At 39.4% G+C, this 21662-nt stretch overlaps 2 long non-coding RNA genes across 2 annotated transcripts in view; one reads left to right on the top strand and one right to left on the bottom strand.

Annotated features, from left to right (window-relative positions):
- Positions 1 to 3359: 3359 nt before the first annotated feature.
- On the bottom strand, positions 3360 to 10657 carry LOC109367149. The gene is made up of 3 exons (XR_002113928.1): positions 10569 to 10657; positions 9906 to 9993; positions 3360 to 3598 (listed from the first exon to the last, which is right to left on the bottom strand). It is a non-coding gene; the product is annotated as an uncharacterized LOC109367149 (long non-coding RNA).
- A 1487-nt stretch (positions 10658 to 12144) lies between these two features.
- LOC109367150 overlaps positions 12145 to 21662 on the top strand; it is a 62030-nt gene continuing 52512 nt past the window's right edge. Inside the window, exons 1-2 of the long non-coding RNA XR_002113929.1 lie at positions 12145 to 12233; positions 12326 to 12392. This is a non-coding gene — a long non-coding RNA (uncharacterized LOC109367150). The remainder of the gene's footprint in view (positions 12234 to 12325; positions 12393 to 21662) is intronic.

Raw genomic sequence — 21662 nt, 5'->3', positions numbered from 1 at the left:
TAACGCCAACTTTATGCCTTCCTGTTTACTCTCTTCACAGTAGAGATCTACACTCTTGGGCAGAAAATCGGCAAGGGAAAGGACAGCAAGATACCTGGAAACGAACTGGTAAGAATATCTGCTCTTTGTGGTAAGACTCAAGCCACTATGTGAGTACTTTCCCTATCCAGTGCCCCTGGCTTCACTGAGAGAGCCCAAAGTGGATGGCAACTCAGTCCTGGTGAGCAAACAAAGAAGGGGCTTTGTGTGGCATGGTGGAAGGCTGAGGTTTCTCCTGTGTGAACAAGATATTGGTATGAGGATGTTCCTGGGAAATATGAGGGCCATAAAGATGAACAAAGAGTAACTCTGCCAGGATATAACCTCATATCTACTGTAGCACTCATCCTACAGGCAGCCATGTCCTGTCTGTCTTCTGCCTTTAATTCCCTCTTGGGTCCCTGAGACAGAACACACTTCCTCTCTCAAACGTTTTTATAAGGTAGCATAGCTGAAACGTTGAAAGCATATGTTTGTGTATAGGAACTGTTGAGTCATGGCTTGAACCACTGATTGATCACCTAGGGAAAGGACTGGGTCAGCCCTGGGAGCACAGGTGAAGGTAATTCAGCTGTGTGGCCAGAAGAGGTGGAGCCTGGCTGCACCTCTCTTAGACCCCATTTAACAGCTGACTGCCACTAGGGAAAGATCTCTGGTTGGAGATTTCTCACTTGTGGAGTTTTTCCCTGTGAGCCTAGATCTTTGGAGACAGATGAGCATTCCTTTCCTGTTTGTACTTTTGTCATTCTATTCCTGTATTGCCTTTCCACTGCACTAGTCTTTCTGAATGTAACAGTTTGAAATCCAAATAACACAGTACTAGGAAATCATTTAATTCAACATGTTTCAAAGACAGTCACATTGCTGTAAAGTTTTGTCAGTCAGTCACATGATGTAGAAAAATGCACAGAATATTTAATTTTAATTTAGTAGAAGTCATTTTGGTTTGAGGTAGGCTGCATGCTCTCTAATGAAAAAATAATTTAGAGGCATTAATTGTAAGAAAGAGAGAAGCTTTTTGCTTCAAAGAGCCCATCAGCAAGCTGTCTTTCCTGTTTTATCAGTAAGCAAAGCTGAGAGCAAATAACAGATGGGTACATCCCTTAGCGCCAGCAATGAATGTTCATGAAATATAGCACAATCTCCCTCCAGTGTGCTATGTTTTTTAACAGTAGTACTAGGTGTGGGGCAGGATGAATAACTAGCTCAGATCAAAGATCCTTTTTCTCCCACTGAGAACATGGCAGCAATTGGCATTTGGGCAACGACTGCATTATTTTGGTGTCGTTGTGGAATAAGTGACAAACAGCTTCAGTAGACAGGTGGAACGGATTTTATAGAGCGAGAGGAGCATGAAGAAAGTTTATAGATCTGGGTTCAAAATCCCAAAAGACAAAATTTCAGTTTTCTTACAGCTACAGTCAAACAAGCCTATTCAAGGCACAGAAAACTCAGACTAGATTACCAAGTGGGTTTTTCACTGCGGTAGCAAACCTCATAGCCCAGATATGAAGCAGAGAGAGAGGCAGTTGGCATCACTCAGTGAGCCAGTGGGTGGTTTGAGTACCAGAAGGAGCATGGCTGTCAACAAACCTCCAGGCAAACACCAGCTGGTTCTTGATGGGTAATGTGTTGACACAGCATTTGTGATACCCACACTGACCTGCACACCTTGTGGGACTAAGGCTGGGATCTGTAAAAAACTTGAGGTGGGAGCTGTTTAGCCTGGTAAGGAGAGAGGAACAGAAGAATTTAGAGGCCTCATTTAAAAATGTGGGAGGGAAAGGCCCTGTGCATATTTAGGGTTTGCAGCTGTGAAAGCTGGCTAGGAGATACAGGCTGAGGCTGGTTACCATCTCCCCACTCCAAACTAGCAAGCAAACAACAAAATATAATGAATACTGGAGATGCCACCAGCATAGCTCTGAGGGCTTGAGGGGATTTCAGTTTCCCTCAGTCTTTCTGAACAATGTAAAAAAGAGATTATTTCTCCTGGAGCATAGGACTGAAGTTGCCTGTTGATTTAATTTTGAATCCATTTTTGCAAGTCAAGCCACTTCAACAGGGGAAATTCAGTATACCTCTAGGTGAGATGGAAGTGCCTGCCTGTGAGCTCTGCAGGGGATTGGCCATGGCACAAACATTAAGTAGGTCTGTGGGGGTTCAGCTGAGACTAGATCAGTGCAGTACCGACGGGCAGACCGAAGCTGGGTATTTTCAGCATCTAAATCTACAGTCAAGGCACTGACAGTGCTGGAGAGCCGTCTCTCCGCAGATCTCTTTCTTACTTTCCAATTACAGTGGTTACAACTGTTGTGCATGCATTTGCTGTCTGTCAGTTTATGCTCAACTACTCAGCTATTATTCTAGCTGTACTTGATAGAAAATGCCAGAGGGCCAGATGGTTAAATAGTGTAAATTAACCAATTTCACTGATGTAAACTGATTTTCATAAGGAGAGATTCTGGGCCCCTTGAGTTTATATGTCTGTATTCATACACCTGGCTTTGTTCAATTAAAAAGCAGTGCTGCGTATTTGCAAACCAGCAGAAACATGCAAATCACAGTTGTTCTTCAATTGTGATAGTTCGGATTTTGACTGTGAAATGGCTCTGAAACCATGGGACTTATTCTGGCCTGCTATGTGAGTCACCTTACAGCTTACTGGTGTAAGCTAGGCTATGCTTGTTTTACAATATCAGAGCTTCCCAAACACTTCACATGATTGGGCACTACCATGTTAGGTTCAATGTGAGCTGAGTTTCATTTGATTTACAACGTGGACTACAAAATCTGAAAATTAGGAGCTTGAATAGAGGTGATGTGAACACAGTTTAAACTCAAGTTTGAATAGAAATTCAGTAGGGTCAGATCCCCCTTGGAGCTGGGAGCAGTAAAATTCAGAGGTATTACAGTCAGTCAGATTAGAGTTGAAGGAAATTTTTACATCGTAGTCTGTAATAAAAACACAAGTTTTTTACCACTCTTGAAATGGAAGAATGAAGAACATTCTACGGAGTTCATGCACACATAAAAATGTAATCAGGATGATGTATTTCTATGAGTGAGACTGTGGCATGTTTTGAAGCACAGTGCTATAAGACAGAGATTGTGGAAGAAAACAAAATGCCAAGAAGCCAAAAACCAATGTAAGTATCAGTATCAAAAGATGTAAATGTAAGTTGCATTCATAATTCTGGCCTGAAAATACTACTATGGGAAATTAACATGAAATGTTTGAGTGACAATAATCAAAATATGTAAAAAGATTAAAAGATATGGTGAATCTGATCAGCAGATATATATTAAAAATACTTGGCCTTTATTTTTACAATGCATTTTACACTCCCATTTTTCAATGCATACCAGAACAGTTGTAATATTGCTGTAAATATGTAGAACTGGAGTCCTTAGAATATTTATCATCCAGCCAGGGGGAAATCCTTCCAAATTCATTTTAACAGCTTTTTGGTTTACTTCAAATTTTTTTGTCCGTTCGACTGATTCTTCGCTTCTCAAGAGGGCATGCCATGAAGAAACCTGGATTAAATAAACATACCTAATGAGGAAAGAATAAAATCCGAGGTTACTGTACTACATAAATGAATACTACACCACTGTTTGTAAGAGTTATTTGTATCCATTACACATAAAAAATCAACTGAGAAAAAACGGTGATAAAACATAGGAGGCATTATAGGGTTCTGATGGTAAAAAAGAGAAAAGCACGAGCAGTTTATGATATCTTCAGACTCCCAAGACACACATATACCTGCATCATATTTTCTTGTTTCAGCACTTGCATTATACTACACCACTGTGAGAAGCAACATAATTTTCCTGCGTTTATGGTGTATAGTGGCCAGTTTAGAGACAGGCTTCAGAGGATGAAGGTCCCCATCAGTGCAATATTCTGCATGTTTTGTCCATAAAATGTCTTCTCCCTGAGTGCTACATCCTGACGTTGTGTGGGACTGGGGAGCCTAAAGATATTTCTTCTGGAGTAGCAGCTGTCTGAAGTTTAAGAGGACTTCAGGGGAAATAAAGGAACTCTGTATTTTATTTGAATTCGGTATGGATGCCAATAAGAAGAGTTAATGTTGTTTGCATTTGCAGTGGCAGTGTTTCAAGATGTTAGGGATAGCTGCAGCACTAAGAAATACTGGGTTCTCAGTTCGTAGGCTGAGGGCAGTTTCCCACACACCCAGAACACGGACCCTGCTTTGCTATCAGCAGATGGCAGAGCGCTGACTTCCACGGAGCCCTGACTTGCTTTTTCCTGAGGGAGAGAACACTTCCTGTCAGTTTTTACCATTCGGCTTCTTACCAATGCCCAAGCACAAGGGCACGGCTAAGCCACGGCCCGTTTCTTGTGCGGTTTCGGCGCAATGCGAGGCTCGTTAGATGCATTTTCTTTTTGCTGATCCGCGCCCGCTCCCCCTCAGCCAGCGGTCCGTTCACGCTCCTCTCCACACGGTGGCAGCAGCGGCACGACGGCGGGCGCTGCAGGGAGGGACAGCTGCAAAATGGCGCCGCGCCCCTCTGAGGGAGCGGGTTTGGCTGCTCCGCTTTGCTCTGCCAGTCTGACTGGGTAAAGCGGGAGGAAGCAACTGCTAGGGAGTGAAACTGAAGGCTATCGAGAGAAATGTGAGTTCAGAGCAGTTCCTCCCGCACCATCAGTTTACAGATACTTTGTGTATAGCAATATTTAAGGTAGATGGTGATGTCTCCTAGAGAAGAGGAGGCTCACTAGTGTCCAAGAATGAGTTTTATTTTAGCAGTTACATCCTGTGATGTGTGTTCCTTCTCAGTCTAATGCTGGTTTTTAAATGCATTGCTTGGTTAGATATGTCATTGGGAAGGGAAACCTGGCCCTTGTTCTGTATTTGCTTTATATATAAGCGCAACTATTCCAAATTAGCACAATGCACAATTTAAAAGTTGAGGCATCCTGACCTCAGGTATAACACAACAGTATGAAAAGGAGAGGGGTTGAAGCTTCCTGTGAGTTGAGCAGCAGCTGCTCAGTGCTCAGAGGGGCAGGCAGGGCTTTTGTTTGTGGCCAGATGAGAAGAGACAGTAATGCACTGAAGATTCGTGATGGAGAAAGGAGGGCTGCTTGTGTGCTCAGATTATGTCTTGCACCGAGGCTAGTGAATGAGATATGGGTCACTGTGTGTTTTCCAGTTGTGGCATACTCAAGTATTTCAAATTACAGGATCTTCTTGTTTCCTAATATACTCTTAAGTATCTGGGAAATGACATAAGCACTAACAGTGAGAGTGTGTTAAAAACCCAGATACATTGCTCAAAAGGCAAATTAAGGCATTATCTCAGCCATACTAACAATATGCAATTGCGTTGCTGTCTTCAATTACATGATCACTTGGACCACATCTTCAATGCGTATGAATTAATGTAGCTTTATTAAAGTCCGTGTCAGCATACACTAACAGAGAATTTGACACCTTTTCTTGAATAGAGCAATTTTCTGGAGAAGTACATTCAATGAGACAGATACTGTTTGCTTGAATTGGAAGCAATGCCACATATAAAGTATTTTAATGGCTATTTATCCACAGGTGTAGGAATTTACTGAGAGCAGTGCACCAGGAAATGTGTTGTTGTTATATTTCATCATTAAAGACTGATCATTTACTTTGAGACTATATTATCATCCATATGCACAAGGGGCAGATCCCTGGAACCCAATTTTGGCTGGCAACTGCTTAACGGTGCAGCTTCCCCATTCCCTTAATGTGTAATTTTACTGGGCTGCCCTGGAGCCCTTTTTGAATATTATAGCAGCATTTCTTTCATTTATCTCTAACATGCCAGGATGCAAATACAATACTACTAATGCCTCAGCCTATTTTGTTTTGCATCAGCAGTTAAGGCGAAAGAAGCTAAATCCAGTACTTCCAGCCCTCCCCATACAATTGCCTTGATTATAAACACATAATGGTTTTTGGATCTCTGTGCCTGTTTGCTGCAGGTTCCCTGTGAGGGTTAAAGGCTGCTATTAAATACTGACCAGTTTTCAATAGCCCAGTAGGCAACAACATGAGACAAAGCTGCCGACTCAGTCCTGACTTCCCTCTGAGAGTATGGTCACACCTGGAGGTTGTGGTTTGGAGTTCCAGCAGCAGACGCTGCAGAGCAGACCCAGGTGAACCCTATATTTGCTTCCATATGCACACTCCTCCTCCATGTCTTGTTTTTGAATCAAAACTTTTGTTGTTGCTGTTTTTTAAACTTCCTGGAGCTTAATTAAGAAATACGACAACTAAGTGAGAGTTGGCATGAACTCTCTTTCTCATCTAGCACATGGGCATAGTAGGGTAATTGTAGTTATTTACATTTGGCATCCAGCTGACTGTACTAACTGTGCAGTATCTTTTTTTTCCCTCTCTCTTGGAGTAGAGAGGCTATTAAATTAAACAGGTTAATGTGGCTGCAGCATTTCACCCCCTGCTATCCCCGCAGCCATAGTAAATCTGCCACCTGTTTATTTCCATAAAAATTCAATTACAGAACCACCAGTTTATTCTTCTTATGTGAGCTGTTAACTTCAGGCAGTATCAGATTCAAAGAAATGCGTGACCTGTTCCTTTCCAAAGCTGTTCTGTCTGAAGCTCCTCCTTAGCTAGACACTTTTTTTCTTCTGCTAAAGCTGTGTCTCAGCCCCATGCTCTTTGAAAATGAGAGAACACATTTCTGCCATGGTGTCTTGCCCTGATGGTGCAAAGGGAGTAGCTGCATGTGCACACACACACACAGCTCATCCCAAGCAGTGGGTGTGCACTGCAGGGCACAGTGGAGAAGTGGTTGTAAGACCAAGGCAACAGCAGTCAAAGGAAGTTAGAAAATCAGGCTAACAACTGCTATGGAAAATGAACAAACTTTTAAAATTATGCTTTTGTACTTTTCTTTTTTCCAACTTTCTCCTCGGAGAGGTACAGAATCAAATGACAATAAGAATAATGCCTCCCTTTGGAATTTAGGCTGTGATGGAGAAAAAACCCACAATCTTTGCAAGCTTATGCTTATGGCTCTTGAATCAGATGCAGTCAGGAAATGATGAATTTGAACATAAGGCATTACCCAGGGCAATGTATCTGCTTTACACAGGAAGGCTTTTCTGCTGGGGCAACCCTTGTGAACAGGGTGAGCATGTGTGTGGGATCTGGGCTGGCTCTGCTCTGCTTGGAGATGTTCATGTGGCTGCGCCAGGAACCGAGGGGTGCAGCAGGATGAGGAGGGGAGGGGAAGATGTGAAGCAAAAAGCTGTCTAGTAGACTTGTTTCTTGTTATCACTTCATCCTCCCAAGTGTCCCCAAAGGAATGATAACGTGTCTCCATTTTATGCAAAGTTTAGAGAGTGCTGGACAAAATATTTTGTTTTGTTTTGTTTTTAGATTTTGTTATCACAAATCCCACCATTCCTGCAGCTGATGATTTCAGAAGCTATCACAGCCCTTCTATCCCATATTTCTGGTGGGAAAAATAACTAAGAAATGTTATTATTCCAGCAGTCTAAACTCTGGCAGATGCCTGTTTTTTTCCATTTCATCACTGCTGCTTCCTCTCCCTTCTCCTTCTTTTTCTGTGGTCAAGAACTGTTGCTTCTGCCAAAAGCAACAGTTTTAATGGGGAGCTTGAAGGTCAAAACTCAGAAAGAAACAGCATGTGACTCAGAAACTGAGTATTTATGCTGTCATCCTTGGTTCCGCTATTGCTTGTTAGCACAGACTTTGTGGAAACTAAGGACACTTTGATCCATGCTGTTTGCTGGGGGAGCATCACACATTAAGGGGGTGAGAACCAGAGTGCTCTGACCGCAGAGAAGGGAAAAGCATTTGCTTAGGTTTCAAGGCTCTGGCCTTGATAGCATAGCTTCATTTTAAACGTTGCAGTTGTACTTAACAAGAGATTCAGGGGCTGGATGTCTCCTGCCTCACATTGTGCTTTGCCCCGGGGCACTGCAAGCAGTCTCCAAGTCTGTGATTTCCCTGTCATCTCCTTAGTGACAGCATTTGGCAGTGGTACAGGATACTCTGCACTGAAGAAGGCAATGAAGGCTCAGGCTTGTGGAGCTCCTATGAGAGACTGGACATATTAAACATACCACCATGGGGAAAAAAAAAATGTTTTTCTCAATATCCTGCTGCCAGAAGAATATGGGTTTATAAAAATGTTGACTGCTGTTGTTTCCAGTTGCATTATTATTCTTGATTTTTACAATTGCAGACCCACTCACCTTGCAGATGTTCTCAGACTTGCTCATGCAGCATGAAATGAGCCAATAGGACTCATGCTCGTATATTGCCTTCTTGTTCTGCCTTAATACTGCCTTGATGGGTGCACCTGTCTGTAAGTGAGGATGTGCTTGATCCTACTTTACATGAAAATGTTAGCTAGTGCTACATTTGTAAGGGAAATCCGAAGCACAGAGAAATACCAAATCATGCAGTTTTTTTTGCTTAGGTGTTCGATAGCAATTAAGACAAAAACTGTACGTACTTTTATGTACTTTCCTGAGGTTTGCATATTTATTACTTACAAACAAGGCATTGCTCAGATAGTGTTACTTACACTAACAGTTTTTGGAGATTTCCATTTCCCCTCTCCCCCCTACCTCCCCCTAAATTTAAATTTGACAGGGCATTTGAAAGATTGGGGATGATTTTTATATCTATGTTATCGTATTTTGTCTCAATCAGAATCAGACATGTTGTCATTGGAAAGCAAACTGTTTCTCTTAAACACAGCAGAAAAGTCTTTTTTTTTTTTTTTTTCTTCTGGCTGGTTAGATTCTTCCAAATAAAATTCTGATGAATTTTATTTCTTCACTCCTGAGTATCTTTTTAGGCAATATTCAATAAGCAATTTGTGCCTAGGCTTATATGTATAGATGGTAAATGATTCAAGTGGGGATTATTTACACACCAGAGTTTGCATGCCAGCTCAAGGATTTGCATAGGAACATTCAAGTCAGTATATGCTAGTACAGGAAGGAGTTCTTGATCAAAGCAGAAGAGTCTAATTTTTCTGCAAAATATGGGATAGTAATTTTCTTTTTTGCTGTTGAAGAATAAGGGCTCATTTAAAAAGAAAAATCCCAAATCCTCTTGGGTGATCTGACATAGGCTTCTATAAAACTACTGGAAAATTAAAGCTATGTTACTTGTGCTTTACAACAAGCTACATTAGAAAGAATTTCAAGAAAATCATTCGAAAAACATAAGGATAAAACACGACAACTAATCAATAAAAAAATGAATGACCATTTAACCAGGCTAATACATAGCCAAAGGAGCCAGCTTCCCATTTTCTTCTAGAGAAACTCTTTTTCACTGTGAGGAGTGATATAACTTTGCCTTGGCTTTTCTTTTTATTTTATTACGTTTTGTTGTGTTACACGGTGTTTTGTTTTAATCAATTTCTTCCAATAGAACACTATACTTTTATGCTCTTTTGTGATTCCTTTATACACTTTTTTTTTTTTTTTGAGTCATTATCCTTTCATGTGGCCCATTCAATTAAGGAAAGTATTAATGCGTTTAGTAGAAATCCAGACTTTGTTATTATTTTTATCATAATTCCAACAGCAACTGTGTGACAAAGGACACTGGATTCAGATGATCTGAATTTTACAAATTACCTCTCAGTTTTCTAGAAAACGGGAATGCTAATTTTCATGTATAACTTCCCGGTGTAATAATACTAGATGTTTCAAATGGAAATATGTTACTGTTTATTGACACTAACATTGCTTTGGCTGTCTGTAGGAAAACTTTCTTCCCATATATTTATTATTTGCTGTCTGTAGCTTCTTCACAAACAAAAATTTACTGTTAATTTACCTTTTTTTGAACATATTAGCTTTGAATTAATCCAAACTGAGCGCTGGTGAATAGGTAGCTTCCATCCAGAAAGGAGTAAGTAGGACAGCTAGAAGGAAAAAACATTAAAACATCCTCAGCAGGTTTTACATGGGAGGGAAAAAAAATCCAAAAGGAGGTTGTTTCTTATCTCAAAACAGATTATTTGGAAAAGAGGGCCGTTTTCTCTCCCTTGATCATTTTTTACTAAACAAAGATTGATTTTCCCAGATTAGACAAAGAGAATACAATCAGCTGTCTTATCACACTGGTTTATCAGCTGTCCAGGAATAAAGGAAGTCTCTTAACTGTTGCATTGACAAGTCAAGAGCTTAGTAACTTACAATGGTTCACTGATGGTCCTTAACTGTCCTGGCTGCCACAAAGATGACCCAGTAAACATACTGAAAGAAGGATGTCTAATTATCTGGGAGCCACAGGACATCCCAGATAAACTCAGTAAAACCTCCTTGTTGAGGTGTAGCTGATAAGACAAAGAAACTCGATAGGCACAGAACAAAGAAACCGTGGTGATGAAGTGATGACCTCCGAGGAAAATGAAGGTCAGCAACAGGAGGTCTGGGGGCTGAACACCTGTGCCCGTTCATGTAAGTGCACCCCAAACAATAGTAAAAAGTAACTTACTGTCTACCGAAAACGAGCTTCTCTGCAGGAGAGCCCACAAACAGACCTGATATTTGCTGGGGATGACCAGCTGGACTTCTTAACGTGAAATGTCTATGACGTGAGAGTTCTACTATTGATGAGCCCTGCTCCTTGGAGTGCTTTGGAACGTGCCATTACCAGTAACACCTTACATAAAATATATATGTATAGGCATGCATATATGTAAAAGTTCATGAACATGTACTTGCTGCACTAGTTGGAATCCTGTAGTAACTTGTAACACATACTTGCTTTACACTTGTGATATGTAGTTGCTTTCACAGTGGTAATTTTGTGATACATGGAAGTGTATATTTGTTCTGCTACTAGTAACCTGTAATAAAGAACTCTGAGAAAGCCAGGGCTCTGGGTAATTGTGCATTATGGGTTCTTGCATATCATCTCCACATCAGCTGAAGTTGTGTTAATCCTCACTGACTGTAGTCCTGACTGTAATCCTTACACACATAACCCCAAACTCACATATTTTAAAGTTGGAGCTTGAAGAACTTAGTACAAGCATTTTAAAATATAAAGTACATGCATGAGTGGAGGAGCCATACTTTCCTTAACTACTTCTCTTTTTTTTTTTTTTTTTCTCAGTTTTAATTGCATTTGCTAGCATAGGCTAAAAGAATAGTTGAAATGTTTCCATTAGAAATATGTTTTCATTAGTAATGTTTACTGATTTGATCCTTCCGAAGTCAATGGATTTTAAAGCAATGAAAGAAAGAATAGAGAAAAGGTGGAATTTCCAAAGTGGTGTTGTCCTCTCTACTTCAAGAATTGTTTTTGTTCACGTTAACTTTAAATCAACTTTTAAAACAAATTATTTTAGCAGTCAGAGAAGAAAAAAAAAGAGAGCGTGTACAGCATCAAACAATCCACACTTTCTTTCTGTGAGGAACAGATGCCACTGTTTTCCTTCTTAGAGAGTAAATGTTGTGAATGTACAGGTGAAAGGTTGCTTAGAAGATTGTCCAAACAGAGTATCTCATCCAAACAACTTTGGGATGACTGTCAGCTCTAAAAAATAACCACTGACAGCCAGAACCTGGGGTGTTTGCAAGCAACATCGAAGTGTCAATGGCCTGACAGAGCTTGTCTGTCACTCCACAGAGACCTAATATGTTCTGAAACTTGTGAGCTTTAAGAAGTAATGACAAAATAGGCAGTCTAGGAGGGTGTCTGTTGGGACAATCTTCAGGCTAGGCACTGAGTTTTTCTAAGTTTTTGACCAGAACTTTATGGAGTTGTGAGGATGACCAGTGACACAGAAGACTGGAATTAGCAGTTTTCTGCTTTAAGACTTTGACTTTTGCTATTTGAAAAGCCAGCGTGAAACTAACCTCAGAAATTTGGATAGTGTTTAACAATCTCTTTGCCTCTTATTCTCATGTTTCTTTAAATGTTTTCTATCAGCTGTGAGACTCCTAGCATAATTAAACTAAATGAATGACGCCTGTGTGCTCTTCAGCAGCAGTGATGAACTCTGCTGGTCAGCTGTGGGCTAATTATCCTCTCCCATCCCTATCTGAAGTGAGGACTACGTCGACTGACCCAGTGCACCTGTGCAATTTAAGTAATCCAAAGGGTAGATTGGTAGTCTCTGCTTTGGAATTGTTTAGGTGAAATGATAGTAAGGTGGGCTGATGATCTGTGGCTATGTATGTCAATGAAGGAGCTTATAAAGTTTCAGAGTATGCTTATTCACTCAGGTATTATGTCTGTTCCAGAAAGAAGTAATATTAAGGAACCATGACTTCCAGTTTACAGACTACGTGGCAAGGTGATGGGTGAGAGGTGAGTACTATTATGGAACAGAATTGTCTAGCACTACATGCAGGAGGGAGGGTGGGAAATGATCATGTTGTGCATTGTGTTTGTTGTAATGCTTGCTCTGATGAGGGTTAACGCTAGGGAAGGAGTTCTCAAGTTCTTGATTCACACTAGGGAAGGTATCAAACTGAAACTGGGGAGCTGCTATCTCAGAGAGCAAATACAACTGAAAAATCCTGATCTGCTGTGACTTATAAATGTTGTCAGTTGTGAGGTCTTAAGGATAGAACGAAAGCCAAATCTCGGCAGGATTTTTAAGGGAACATTTTTAGTGACTTTAATTGCTTTAGCATATTCAGCGTTTATGTACTTCAGTATGTTTGTATGAGGTTGGGATGTGACTATGGCTTTTGTTTGATCTGGTCAACTTATTTTGCGGTGTCCAAAATCAAGCTTGATTGTGGGTTACAGGCTTTGAGGTACTCAAAATGAAGCATTGTTACCTGATCTGAAGGAAATGTGACTTGACTGTCAATGCAAAACTAACTGGAATGTTGATCTCAAAGAGTTGCTTGGCTTCTCCTGATCAAACATGGGGCACTGTGCTTCTTGTGCTTCACAGACACAGTCTGTATTAACGTGTTATGGTGGTTGTCCCTCGTGGACTATCCTGAAAACCACTGGAGGTGTTTCTTCCTGACAAGTTATCTCAAGGAGCAGCATGTTGTATATACTCACATTTTAACAATATGCTGTGGCTTTTGAAGTGATAGTTGGTCCAATGGTGATTTAGATAGGAAGCTCTACAGTGTGTTGCACTGTTGATTTTTAAGCCTATTTTTAAACCTATTATTCCTATTTCCAAACAGATTTCTTTCACCATTCCTGTTAGTATCAATGGCAAATCTGTTCTAACTCTGGTTGTTGCACTTTTGTTCTAACACAGTAAAGGTTATTGGAAGAAATACCTTACAGGTGTGCTAGTGTTTTTTAGACAGTTGCTGCTGGGATCTGCTTCTTCATCCCTGTAGTTCTTTATGTAAGAAAGCTAACTGTCAGGGAGTATTTTTCTTCAGTTATATCCATAGGACAAATATGAAGCAAACTAAAGTAACTGATTATTGTTGCAGAGTCCAGTTGGCAATCTCTTGCCATGAATGGAAGTTGCATGGGCTGGACAGTTATGTTGGGCTGGAGAATCTCACAGTGCTGGCAGTAGAGCATGGTTTTGATGCTAGCATTTTGACAACTGTTTTTAATGGGTTTTGAGAAGCTCTGAGGGAAATGAACTTTATTTGCGTGTATGTGCGTACTTTCAGAAACAAATCTATGATGTCTTTGAACATGAAACATTTTTGTGTTTTGATCAGTCTTCTTAGGCAACCAAGAGGTAGAACAACTTGATTGAGAAACGAAAAGAGAAAGCACTAGTTTGGCTTCTACTGAATCAATACAAATATCCTATAGTTATCTGCCAAATACTCAAAGCCCTATTAACCATTATCTGTTTTGCAGATCATTCAGTCAGGTTCACTGGGGCTTTTAGTTGGTGTTAAGTGAATGCTTCCACAAAACAAAGGACGAAGGCTGCCAGTAATAGATGATGGAGGAGAATGAATTTCTTTAGATACAGGGCTTGTCCTGAGTATCCTAAAGACAGTCCCATTAAACTGTTTATGACAATTTTATTGTTGGCTTCCTGATTAGAACTGATGGCAGCACTTAAATGATTAAGGGTGGAAACTTATTTTAGGGAGGAGTTAGGGAATTTAAATGACTGTAGAATTCAACCCCAAGGTCTGTTTTTAACTAGTTGGCTCTATGAAGCTTGACTTTTAAGATTAAAATTAACCTTAGGTCTGTGTGGATTTCTTTTCTTTTTCTTTTTTATTTAATCACTTATTAAAAGATGTAAATCCTTGCTTGAACAAATTCTACCTCAAGCTCACGAATTAAGGATCTGTAAATGAACAAATGAATGAGAACTGACCTGGCAATTTTTTTTTTTCCTGTTAACTTTTAAAATTAAAAATGGATGCTAAAATATTTTGGGTTGCCATGTTGATGGAGCAGCAGAGTGAATATTGACGTCTAAAAAAAAAAAGAAATCTGAGGGCAAACAAGTACCTCAGATATGATAATCTATTAATACAATATTAACAAAGTGCTTTGAGGTCAAATATTAATGTTAATACTTAACTATATAGAACACTGTTTAAGATATTGCTGAAGTTTTTTTTTTTTAAGGCAATGAACTTAACGTTGTAGGAAGTTGAGCTATTTTAATTTTATAAGTAATTATGGTGATCAGGTTAAAGGTGGAGAAATTGATTATAAGACTTTCTAATAGAGATTTTTCTGTTCTGGTGTCAGGGCAGTGGGTTGGGGCAGGGATCTAAGCTGCTTTACAGTTTTGCAAGTCTGCCTTTCCAGCTGGAACGATTTGGAAGCTCTTGGAAGAGGGAAAGTGTGTTTGTTTACCCAGGTTATTTAGGCTGGAAGTTTTAGGAGACTGTAAAACAGTGTGAAGTAGCCCTTCTAGATATCCTGATCCTTGCACAGGTGATGCTGACTGGGAGATGTCTGGAGTGACAGGATAGCTCTGCTGGTTTGGAGCATGAGCTAAAGAAGGAAGCCAGCTTCTCTAGCAAACGTATTTCTGCACAATGTAGGTGCTGCTTCTTTAGATCCCTGTCAATATGGCTCTTCGCTCATTAATGCTCCAGATTTCAAATGCAAAGGACTTGCTCCTGAGATATGGCTAAGGTTTCTCAAAACCCAAGAAATAAAATGTGAAACTGTATCTTCCTCTTTACTCTTAGCCTTGAGGTCACTTCGTGCCTAGACCCACATGCGCTGGGGAATCGAGTGTGTATAATCTTTCAAAGGAAAGATGCACCTGCCCTAAGAGATCTGTGTACGTGGCATGTTTTCTGTCTGTTTTCTCAAAGAATTGCTGAACTGTGCTGATGGATGTCTTCCACTGCCCTTGTTGCAACTACATTTTACTTATAAGAGTCTAGTCTCAATATCTGCACAGCTAAACTTAACACAAGCAATACGTTTGCTTAGCAATCTTCAGTTTGACTAAAACTAGTGTTCTTTAAGCGTGCCGCGTGTCTGTCTTTCTCACTTGCAATTGCTTTAAACAGAAGCTTCTTGTATATGAAATCTATGTCTATATGTCTATTTATCAAAGAATTGTGATGTAGCCTTGAAAGTGAATGGGCAGAGCACCTGTGAAATACCCGTTTCTAGTTTTAAAGCAAAAATATTTGTGCTTTGTGTTAGATCTTGTTCTTATATTGCCTTATTTATCAGCTTGTCACTGATATGTAAAAGATACACTACACTATATGTTTACATTTAGAAAGAATTTTTATATTCATTGAAATGCCTTAAAACATTCTATATAATTTGTATTCTGTGCAAATATTTTTAAAGCTTCCCAAGGTGCAGAGATCTTTGGAGTTATCTGCATTTTAAAGATTGGAAGATTAAGTGTGAATGATTACTTAGAATCTTAGGGAGTGTGATAAGAAAATGAGGTTTCAACCCAAATTTGAATTCTACTTCGTTCAACGACAAAAAATTTTCTTTTGTCCCAATGCATTTGGCCATACAAAAATTTCCTCAGTTTGACTGTATTTGTGGTAATGGAGGGAAGGACAGGAGTGGGTATGAGCACATAGAATTGGCATAAGCAAATGAAGTCTGGTTGATCTGGAAGAAGTTCTTAGGTCATTTCACTTGGGTCAGCCTTGGTGATCTCTCAACACAAAAGGTGTTTGTGTGTGCAAATTTCTTGGTGCCTACTAATTCAAGAGTATTTTGTAGATATGCAGAGCTTTTGTTGTTAGAATGTTAGCCACAAGTAAGCCTTCTGAGCTATTAATTAGGAGTGCTTGAAGCTTGTTTTGTTCATTCCTGCCGAATTTTACCTGTGCTACAGCTTACACATGGAACACGTGTGATGTGATATAGTCTATTAAATGATCTATTATTAATATAGAAAGATCATTGCAAGTAATGCCTGTTGAACACTCAGCTCAGATTTACTGAGAAGGAGTCACAGTGAGTAGATCAGGGATTAAGTATGGAACCTGGTGTCCTTGCATACAAGATGCTTCAGGCTTTACAACTTCAGAGGAAACTAATGCCCAAGTCTGAGAGGGCAATGGAGAAATTGTTGCAAAGTGGAGATGATGTAGTCATTTTTCCTGCTGGTCTCTAGTGTGTGGGCAGCAAGCTGGAGTATGGAAAGACATAGAGGAGAGTATTTCACTACTCTGCAAAGAGGAAATTAAAGCATCCATGTGAGATTTCTGCAGAAATGAAGTAATAGAAGAGGTTTGTACAGGTGATGGTTTGCCGTAGGTGGCACGTGAAATTTCTAAATGAAAAACGAATTCTTTCATTTTAAGCAGAGCAGATGTTTGAATGCTTTTCATATGGTGTGAATAAAGTCCAGCATTGTGTAATAACTCTTTGCTCTTCTGAGAGTTGTAGGAATATGACAAGTAATTTATTTCTCAATCACATGTGGATATTGATAACTTGGATACAAAATATGTTCTGGCTGATGATAGATGTTCATTAGTCCCTTTTTCAGTGCTTTGAGATTCATGTTACAAACAGAGTTTAGTTACTGTCTCTGTATAAAAATACGCCTAAACATTCTGAAATTATTCTGGTTATGAAAACTGCATACTTCTTCAAACATAAGAAGCAAATTAGCTGAGATATTTTGCTAGACAAGGGAAAAAACCTTTTCAAATGAAAACTGTTTCTAGTTATGTTTTCAGGATACTTGCTCTACTTGTTAGCTATCCTATACATTCTTATGGTCAGAAGATGAATTTTGTACCTCCCTAAGTAGGTTATTTTATCATAACAACTTTTTTTTTTTTTTAAGCCTGTTTGGACACGGAAAAAGTGTGAGTCCCAGAAAGAAAGAGAATTGCAAAATAGTACAGGCTTTTCTACCAGACTGCAGGCAGTTAAAATGATATTTTTCTTTTGTGAAGCAATTAATGGCTAAAACTGCAGGAAGTGTTTAAGTGAGTATTGATTTAAGTGAGTACTAATTGTTGCTTACTTAAGTTGTTAGAATCTGTTGAATGGCCTTTATCTTGAGCTCAGTAGAGGCTCTTAGACAAAAGGTACTTAATCTGTATTTAACCTTTGCTTTAAAAAAATAATAAAACAACGTCTTGGAGGATCTAGATAAGGATTTTCTGGAAGATCAAAGCGAAGTGTTTGGAAGATGCTAGCTTAGGGCAGTAGCCATCTGTTATGATAATATTTTATCTTAAACGCATTAGAATGGCATCTTCATTACCTTCAAATGCCAATTGAAGGTCCTCTAGTCTTCAAGCATGTACTTAAAAGTTAAGCTGTGATAGGGATATTCTTGAGTATGTGCTCAATGTGTACATGAAAGAAGACATGACCTAGGAACGGGGAGTAAGGACACTAATCAAGTTTTTGACTGTCCTGCTTTTCTAAGCCCCTCTTTTAGGACTTGTTCATAACGATGTGTACCATAGCAATATCCCTGTTTTCTTTGCTTGTTTTTATCAGTAGAAACATGCTTGTCTCTGGCTATTTTTGTGCATAATGCCACTTCTCAGACATGTAATTGGTGAAAATTTCATACGGGTGGAAGAATGTAAAGCAATGCTTCAAACAATAGTGTTCTAAAAATTCCATGCTTGCAACTGAGCGAGCAAGAAATTAATTAGCCTGATGTGATTAGCAAGGATGCATACAGGTAGATCAGGGAGCAGGCAGATAGTTCTGTTTTCCTGCCTTAATGCCCTGTCTCAAATATACAGATATATGTTGTAGCTTAACCTGGCAAGCAGCCTTTCACTTGCTTTCCCTGCGCCCAGTCAGATAAGAAAGAGAAACAGGGTGGTGTGTGTGGGGAGGAGAGAGGGAAATAAATAGTTTTTAATCCAATCTATAAGTTCTATTTCCTAAGACAGGAAAGAAGGAGAAATAATAGTAGTTATTGTGCGTGTATGTATATATGTTTACCAAAGAAGTGATGCGCAAAGCAGTTGCTCACCACCTTCTGACTGATGCCCAGCCAGTCCCTGCGCAGTAGCTGCCCCTGCTGCTAACTCCCCACAGCATTATACCTTTTCACATGATGTCATACAGTAAGGAATAAGACTTCAAGTCAGCTCTCCTGGTTCTGTTTCCTCCACAGTATCTTGTGCTTTCTCAGCCCCTTGTTGATAGGGCAGGAGAAGAAGCTGAAAAGCTGAGACATGCTTGGCTTTTTTGCAGCACTGCTCAGCTACAGCTAAAGCATTGGTGTGTTTTCTATGCTAAAACATGGTATCATACCAGATGCTATGAGGAAAATCAACTCTGTCCTAACTGAAATAAGAACAGTGTATGGGAAAGGGAATCTCCAGCTGATTCTATAGAACTGGACACATGGGGAAACTCCTGAGAATGACAGCTTTCTATTCACTTCTTGTGCACAAAGACTATCTTCCACCTGTTTTTTTCACCAGAGGGAAAAGGCAGGTTGCTCCCACTTTTTTTTTGTGAGTGTTGTGGTTATCTCCTTCAGTTTTTCATTGACTACTGTCAAATCATCTGACTTTTTTTTTTTGCACTTCCTTCTCCCATGAAGCTTACCTTCACTTTCAGCTGAGAAATCAAATAGTGATAATCTTAATCATAAGCATTGAAACTCTGATAACAAACATTAACTAATTCACAACAGTTATAATGCACACGTGAATTAAAAAAAATATATTTCTACAGTAAAATTTTTACTTTGGGAGAATGTTGCCCAGTTGTTTTTGTCGAACAGATTTGTAAGATTTTTGTATGTCTCTTTATCTTTTCAGGGCCCAGCTTTTCTGACTTCTGTTTTTCTGTAAATTTTGTCTTCATCAGGAATAAAATGAATGAAATTGTGAAGTACAGGGAGCACTCTTAATTCTACCTCTTTCCTAGAAACAAAAAGTGGGGTTAGAATTCATGCATTCTGTAAGAATGAAGTTAGCAATAATAAGATATTGCCCACTTTGAGATTGAATATGCATGTGACTCATGCTGCCCTAACCAAATGGGTAGTGAGACTTAGCATTTCTTCCTTGATGGTTCCTAATTTATAGATGTTAAAGTTCAACAAACTTTGAGCCTCAGAGTTATGCAAAAAAGCTTGGTTCATAGGTGCATACTTCTATATCCTCTTTCCTTGAACACTTTATAAAAAAGGAAAAAAAAGAAAGTAACCCATGGGAGTTTCTGTAATGAGTTGTCACAGAACTGAGATTGGAACAGTGAAATTCTGGCTCTGAGACTTCTGCTGTAACTATTTTAATCTTTCTTCTTAATAATAAGATGAATAGTTCAGTGACTCTTCCTGTTGCTTGTAATTCAACAGACTCTCTCTAATAAGATTAATGTTGCTAATTATGATAAATTAATATTAGACCAATCATGTCTAAACTGGCAAGTCAAAAGATTGAAAAAGTGGAAGTTATCTTTGAGATAGAGGACAAGCAGTTTACCAAAAGGAAACAGCCCTGACTTTTCCTCATATTCCATTAGTTTTTAATAAATGTACTTGAAAAAAGTTCTTTTGTCTCCAACAGCCCCGTGAAACTAATTTGACATAGACTGAAATTGCTTACAAAATCAGCTACGTGTTTGTATTCAACACTTATTGCCCTCCCTGCCATACTTGGTATTCCTGTGCTGAGGAGGGCTCTGTAAGACTTAACTAGATGAACAGACTAAAGGTAGCTATGTCGTGATCCTGAATATGCAATAATTCTGTAAGCCTTTTACAAATGCTGCTTAAGAGCAGAAATGGTTTCTTTGCTTAGGAGTATCGCTTTGATTTCATAGAAAATATCTAGAATATCTTACTTACACAGATGTATTGTTGTCATACTTGGGCTTTTTGATTCCAGTAAAAAAAGGTGATGCTGATACTCTCTCTGCGAGACTGCTCTGGTTACAAATGTAAGAAATGCAGTGTATTTTATACATGTCTAGGCAGATGGACATGTGGGCAGAAGCACAGGTACTATTTATTTTCTACCTAACTTCTGGAAACAGCTGTGCTGTCACATACAGATTGACAGGGAAGGAAAAGTCCCAGAGGAGGGCACGCCTGATGTCTTCAGATCATCAAGGATTGTCTTGCAAGTTAATGTGGGAGCACATAAGAGCAGTGACCTGATGTCTCAGAAATGGCAATTCATAATTTATGCTGGCTGAACAAGCATGACAACAGGCTTCAATAATGCAAAGGTCACTTTGCTTTTAAAAGCAAACAATCTATTCCAAGTTTCTTCTCCATCTACGCACCCTTGACATCCATAAGCACAAGCATCTGTGCATAAACACAGATAAAGTATGTTTCCCATTGGAAAACAGGACCCAGCAGGAAGTTTACCTGAAAGTTTTTTGAAAATACACGTGGGATAAAGGATATTTTTATCCTTAATGCTCTTTACATGTACAAGGATGGAACAGATTTTTTCATTGATTATTCATGAGGCAAAACGACTATCTACAACTGATATTTGTGACCTTTTGTGAAAGGATAAGAATCAGCAATATTTTGTGTTAATAATAGAGAACAAAGTGGAATAGAAGAAAATGCAGTTCAGTGCTGCTCTCAAGTACACAAACACTTCAGACACATATTGCTGTAGTGTTTTATGCGTTGATGAAGGATTGGCTCTAAGAACTGTTGGTTATGGGAAGCACTGGAGTCTTTTTGCCTCTAGGTAGATTTCACATTAAGAGAGAACAAACTACTTCATGTCCTTGAATGAGTTTTAAGTATGAGGCTAAAAGGAGCCGTAATGGAAGTACTTGACCATGGCACCAAAAGGGAGAGGTGCCCTAAGCCCCTCTTGTCTCCTCATGGCTGCTCTCTGCGGATCAACTGAAATGCTGCGGTAGAAGAGCTTGTGACAAGTTGTGCTGATGGATGATATTGCTGGAAAGCTCATCCTGCCTTTGGCATGTGGAACTGAGAGAGAGACAGTGGTGTGGAAACTGCCAGTTTGTGATTTCATAAAACAAAAACAAGAACAATTTAAAAAACACCCCCCAAAATCTCTTGGAATATAAAAGCAGCTTCAAAAAATGGATGTATGGAAGCCTGTGGGATGGTTAGGTGAAGAGGACAACGCAAAGCAGGTGAAGAATGGTCATTATTCTAAGAATGCCAGCTCTCTGGCATCTGATGCATCAGAGTTAAAAGTAATTTCATAATGCAGAAGTATAAGATAACTTTGCAGGATT

The sequence above is a fragment of the Meleagris gallopavo genome, chromosome 4 (genome assembly GCF_000146605.3).
Source record: "Meleagris gallopavo isolate NT-WF06-2002-E0010 breed Aviagen turkey brand Nicholas breeding stock chromosome 4, Turkey_5.1, whole genome shotgun sequence".
NCBI lineage: Eukaryota > Metazoa > Chordata > Aves > Galliformes > Phasianidae > Meleagris > Meleagris gallopavo.
This window is presented reverse-complemented; position numbering and strand designations above follow the sequence as displayed.